General features: G+C 42.7%; 1 pseudogene; it reads left to right on the top strand.

Moving 5' to 3' along the window:
- Positions 1-1,431: 1,431 nt before the first annotated feature.
- LOC131273380 (small ribosomal subunit protein mS25 pseudogene) lies at positions 1,432-1,943 on the top strand (annotated as a pseudogene).
- The last annotated feature ends 4,905 nt before the right edge of the window (positions 1,944-6,848 follow it).

Below are 6,848 nucleotides of genomic sequence, written 5' to 3'. Positions count from 1 at the left end.
CCCAGATCCACCAATTTAATATTCTGCCATATTTGCTCTAACTTTCTATCTATCTACCTATCTATCTACCTACCTATCTATCTATGTATGTATCTATCTATCCATTTTATGAACACTTGGGTGTAAGTTGTGTACGTCATGCTCCTTGAGTACTTAATCTTGCCATATACATTTCCTGAGAATAAGGATATCCCCTTATGTAAACACCTTAAGTGCAGTTCTCAAGTTCAAGAAATTTAAAATTATAGCCTATATTCCTCTTTTTTCATGTGTCTCAAATGTCCTTTTTGAAAATTTTATTTTGAAAGAAGCTTTGGATTACATAAATGTTACATTGAAAATATAAAGGGATTCCCATATACCCCATCCCCAATGCCTTCCACACTTTTCCCCATTAACATCTTTCATTAGAGTGGAACATTTGTTACAATTGATGAATACATGCTGAAGCATTACAACTAACCATGGTCTATAGTTTCCATTATAGTTTACACTTTGCACCACACAATTTTCTAGGTTTTGACAAAACATATAATGGTCTATATCTGTCCTTGCAATGTCATGCGGGATGAATCCAATGTCCCCACAATGCTCCATGTTACAACAGTTCTCTCTCCCTCCCCTCAGAACATCTGGTGACCACTGCCTTTATATTAATGTTATAAGGTCTAATATCACTAGAGTAATAATAAGTCTACTTTAGTCCATAGCTGCATTCCCCTGTCATGTATGTTCATTCCTCAAATTTTTAGAATTGTGGGATGGTGATGCCCACTCTGTTTCTGATTGAGAGCTGACTTAGATCCTGTGGGGCAGGTGGATGGAACTGTCTTGCTTGCCACTGTAGTTACTTTCTTTTTGGGGGATGGATGTTGTCCATCATCATTTTATTGTTACTTGTCCTGGCCCAGTCCAATGAACTGGAGAATAGGTGTTGCAACTCTGCTGAGATTCAGGCCTGAACCGGCATATGAACTGACCAAAGATTTAAGTCTCTGAGACAGATATTTAAGAATATAGTGCTAAATATAGGTTCAAATAAAAGGGACAGAAAAGCCTTATGTAGGAAAATTATAAATGAGTCCAACTCTGTCATATTGGGGAGCATAAATTCCAGGTTAAGGCCCACTGACAGGGTGCCGAATTCCTGAGACTGTCCGCCATGCCTCTAGTGTCTAGATGGCTCTGGAGCCCTCAGGAGCACCCTTGCTTGAGTCACTGTGCACTGTGGCAGTCAATCAGATCCTCCTGAGATGTGTATAAGTGTAACCTCTCCAATGACCTCCTGACTCATTCTGAAATCTATTAGCCATAAAAACTCATTTGTAAGGTCAAGCGGCATGAGGTCTGCCTCTACAGTGGCTGCTCCTCTTCAGCTAGCTATCCCCTTCCTGCTCACCATCTGTGCAACCAGGCCCCACCACCACTGCTATGCCTGTGAAGGGCCTTTTTCCCATCCTGCAGTGCCTGGGCCAGGGTGACGTGGTATTCAAGAACTCAGTGAAGGTCATGACGGTGAACTACAATATGCACAGGGAGCTGGGCGAGGGCACCAGGAAATCTGTGGTTTTCAACATACCTCAGATCCAGTATAAAAACTCTTGGGTGCAGATCTCGATGTTTAAGAACATGGTACCATCACCTTTTCTGTGGTTCTATTTAGATTCTGGGGAGCAAGTCTTTGTGGAAATGCAGACCAAGACCAATAGGAAGATCATGGAAGACATCAAGAAAATCTTCAGGAAGAATGAGGAAACCCCCAAGAAAGAGGAGCAGGAGAAAAGCAGCTTTCTCACCCAGTCAACTTTCGCACCTGGAAGTGTTGCCTGCAGGAGTGCATCTGTGAAGTGGAAGGGCAGGTGCCCTGCCCCAGTCTAGTGTCCTTAACCAAAGAACTGAGGGGAAAATGCAAAGCCACTCTGAAAGTCCTTGCGCTGGGCTGAGGTGATTGTGTCTGCCCAGGGGAGTGATGGTATGGGCATATCTTGGTCACAGGAAAGCCCCTGGTTCTGCTCCCAGAGACGGTGCAGATCTCTTTGCAAGAAAATGATCCCCTTTACTCACTGCTGTAAAAATGAAGGGGGAGGAATATCTGCTATTAAGTTGCTAAATGAATATCCTTGCTACATCATGTCAATAAAACATTTCTTTTTTTTATTTAATTTTTTATTTTTTAAAACGATATTTAGATTACATAAATGTAACAAAAAAATATATAAGTGATTCCCATATGCCCTGCTCCTCATACCACGCACATTTACCCCATTAACAACACACATCATTAGTGTGGTTCTTTCACTGAAACTGATGAACACATTTTGGAGCATTGCCACTAAGCATGGATTATAGTTTAATGTGGTAGAATAAAACATTTCTTAATGACTTAAACAAACAATCAAAAATACCTCATTTGTATTTAATATTTCCCTCTTTTGGTCAAAGTTTTTTCCCAAATTAATCACTATTTTTTGCTTGATAATAATCCCTTGGTGCCAGGGATGCTCATCCCCAGGAGTCATGTTCCATGCCAGGAAGAAGGTTGTACATTTACCTACTGAGTTTAGTTTTAGAGAAAGGCCAAATTTGAGCAACAAGGAAGCTTTCAGGAGATAACTCTTAGGCAATACATAATGCTAGACAAAGTTTCAGTTTCACAAGAAAAGGTTCCTAGATATAACCATCAATATCAAGGGCCTGGTGTAACAATGGAATACTACTCGGCTGTAAGAACAAACACATGTGATAACATGGATGAATCTTGAGAACCTTATGTTGAGTGAAGCAACCCAGACATTAAAGGACAAATACTACATGACCTCAATGATTTGAAATAACCAAGCTGCCCTAGATAGCAAGAGACTGAACGATAGGCTTACAGGAAATCGGAGGGTGGAGGAAAGATGTGAGCCGATGTCTGCAGGGGTGGAATTTAAGACGAGATGGTGGTAAGTATGAACACAAAGAAGAGATAAAAGGGGGGCAAGGGGTTGCCTTTGGTTGGGGCTTTGCGGGTTTGAGGGTGGCTGGGGAGGGACGGATGGGTAACATTGCCCAAAAGTGGGGGGAGGGAGGGGTAGCATACGAACACAGGAGAGGGTCAGGTGTTGGTGGAGAGTAAAATACCGAGAAAATCATATCAAAATATAATAAAGAGGGTTACCTGTTTAGAATGCTCGGAGGGGAGGGTCTGATGCAGGACGGGCTCCTGGGGAATGTCTAAATGCTCATTCTGCCAGAGTGGGTGACACCATGGGGTAGAAACCCAAGTAGTGAGAGTGGGGGTGGACCCACATCCTGGGGAGGACTAATGCCATCAAATAGAGGGAACTGTATCCCTCGAGAGAAAGGGTGGCTCCCAGGGCATTGGGGCAGTTGAGCAAGTTAGACCCTGAACACTATTCCATCTATATCTGGAAGTGGCTCCTCGGGAAACGGAGGTTGGCTGTCACTGTGGGCACCAAGGTGGAAGGGAAAATGGACGTTAAATGTGTGTAACCAAGGTAAATGGGGGGTAAGAGAGGAGTTTCGTGAGAGTACACAAGGATGGATATAAAACATGTAATATTACACCATAACATATAGGAGATGACAGACTGATAATGTAAAGCATAATGTAAAACATAGGATAATTAAGAATGTAAAAAACTGTGTATCCTAAAGTATGCACCACAATGTAAGCACAGATGTTACCTTGTTTGAAAGCTATTGTCTCAGACTCTGTACATTACGTTAAGTAAATATGATGTGAATAGGGTGTAAGAATATCGCTGTGGAAGGGAAAAGGTTTTGTGGTGCATGTATGGGAGTGCTGTATACTATATATATGCATTGCTGTGGTCTAGGGCTCCTGTGAAGAGAAGCTCAATAATTAGGGGGGGGGGGGGGGAAAGATAGGATGTAGAATTTTTTCCAAGTCAACACATATTCTTTATCTAACCTTTAAACCCATCGCTATATGCTATTTCCTAGTAAGGGACCCTGACATTATATTGGGCTTCAAATTTCAGGGAGTTCTGGATCACAGAGTGGTTCAACAAAGGCAATGGAGGAATACTGATATGGGGTACCATTGACAGGGGATATATGGCTGACAGGGAGCTGTACAGAACATATATCCAGGGTGCATGGCAATGTTTGGATATACTCATAGTGGCAACAATTAAAAACCACAGCAGGGGGGGTACTGGGTTCCTGGCCAGTGGTGCTCTGTCGTGGTCCCTAGGGGAGCAGCGACAGTCTCCCAGGTGCAGCGGTGGGGACTGGGAGGGAGTGAGGGTTCAACAGTGAGCCCCTGACGCTAATGACTATGCTTGTGAGCTGATAAGCCTAAAATAAGAACAAGACCTAGAGTAGCATTGTGCCTGGGAATTTCCTCCTGTCAGCCTTCACATTACTCAAATGTGGCCAGTCTTGAAGCCAAACTCAGCATGTAAATGCAATGCCTTCCCCCCAGCGTGGGACATGACACCCAGGGATGAGCCTTTCTGGCACCGAGGGACCACTATCAACTACCAACTGATGATGCAACTGGAAAATGACCTTATACGGAAGGTTCAACGCGGATCAATGGAATATCCCTGTCTACATAAAATAACATGACTTTAAAATGCTGTTTGACCTAATGTAAGGGGGAAATGGAAAGGAGAAATGAGTTTATATGGCTATGAGTCTCTAAAAAAGAGTCTGGAGGCTGTCAGAAGGATTGCCCTTATGCACAACTGAGCAGAGTCTGAGAGACAGATAAAGCAGATACAACCCCCAGATATCGGTTCCTTCGAGGGCTAAAGAGACCCATGGGAGTTATGGTCATGGCCGATGGGGTTAACTACCAGGGCAGATGGCCCCTCTTTGGAACTGGTGTTTATGTGTGATGAATCTGGACTCAGATGGGATCTCTCTTCATAAGACTTTCATGCTAATGTGCTGGAGGTGCAGTTAGTGTTGGGGTTTAAGATATATTTAGGGGATTTGAATCTCTGGACTGACAATGTGATAGCCAGGTCCTGAGCCTCAACAGACTCCAGCACCTACAATCTGACTTATTGGACTCACCACACTCAGCTAAGATGGAGTTGAAGAAGGACAACCACCACACCATGGAGCCTAGAGTGATTACAACTGAAAGTAGGAGGATTGCATCCAGCATCCATGTGGAATCTGAGCCTCCTCTTGACATAGAGGTGCAATGGACACAACCAATCCAATGTCCACATAGAAAAGGTGGCATTGGATTGAGAAAAGTGGACATGATGGCTGATGGGTATGGGGAAAGGCAGGAAGAGTTGAGAGGTGGAGGCATCTTTGGGACATGGAGCTGCCCTGGATGGTGCTTCAGGGGCAATCACTGGACATTGTAAATCCTCACAGGGCCCACTGGATGGAATGGGGGAGAGTATGGGCCATGATGTGGACCATTGACCATGAGGTGCAGAGTTGCCCAAAGATGTACTTGCCAAATGCAATGGATGTGTCATGATGATGGGAAGGAGTGTTGCTGGGGGGGAGGGAGAGGTGGGGTGGGGTTGGTAGGGTTCAATGGGACCTCATATATATATATATTTTTAATGTAATATTATTACAAAGTCAATAAAAAAAATATTGTAACAGAAAAAAAAAAAGGGGGCCTGGTGTAATGCTCTGTCTTCCTTCACTAGGCACTGCCCATGTACTTGGAGCATTCTTGCCACTCTATTCGAGGATGTGGCAAGACTTCCCAGTATGGGAAAGCAATTTTCTTTTGTTTATTAAGTGGGTCTCCAACCACCAAGACAACAGCCCACGACCACTTGAACATATTCATTTGTCATAAAGGCATGCCCCAGGTGCACCCCACCAAATATCCCCGCATCACTGACACCCTGCACCAGTGATCTTCTCTTGCCACAGTTGTGACCCTTCTGCAATCTAAGACCTCCCCAAAACAAAACCAAATAATCAGTAGATGAAAATAGTAATAAAATAATAATAATAAAACAAATTAAATGTGAAATTAAAAATAAATGTCCTTTTAAATATTTTCTTGTCAAATACTTCATTATGTCCAAGATCATGTATTGCACTTAATGATCATTGCCTCTTTAATTGTTCTTTTTTTTTCTTTTTATTATTTCAGGAATATCAAACATAAACATTCCCATCTCAACCATTCCCATTCAAAGGGATTAATCACATTAACAAGATTGAGGTACCTTCACCATCTTCCACTAGTAAAATTTTTCCAACTCCCCAAACAGAAACTCTATATCCATTATACTTTAACTGTCCATTTCCTCTGTCAAATTGTACTCTAAAATCTATCACCATGAGCTTGCATATTCTCTGATATACTGATACACTCATTTTAGTTATCATGGGGTTCAAATTTAACAACCTAAATATATAAATGTTTATTCACTTTGATAACAACTTAACTTCAGTAGTATATACAAACTATATTCCTGCACCCCTCTGTACTCTCACTATTATCTAGTTCTTGTCACAAATGATATATTTGTATGAGTCCAAAACCACTGATTTATCATTACATGTTATGCATTTGCACAGGCCTGCCCAGCGGCCATTTTCTTGGTTCCACCCTCATCAAGCATCTGGTGGTGACCAAGTCCAGACTTCACCCTCCAAGAGCATTGGGGTGATGGCCACCCTTTATCCAGTCTTTGGGGTAGAGTCTCAACTCCCTTAATATGGGGGAAGGGAGTCAACATATTCCCTAATCTCGGGTCTAATCTCAAAGCAGTGAGTTGGCAACCTGACCTTCCTTGATCTATAGGGGATAGGCCCACCCACCTCAGACCTATGGGGTATTGACTTTACTCTCCTTGAACCTTGGAGAATGTGCTTGGCCCTCT

The sequence above is a fragment of the Dasypus novemcinctus genome, chromosome 14 (genome assembly GCF_030445035.2).
Source record: "Dasypus novemcinctus isolate mDasNov1 chromosome 14, mDasNov1.1.hap2, whole genome shotgun sequence".
NCBI classification, from domain to species: Eukaryota; Metazoa; Chordata; class Mammalia; order Cingulata; family Dasypodidae; genus Dasypus; species Dasypus novemcinctus.
This window is presented reverse-complemented; position numbering and strand designations above follow the sequence as displayed.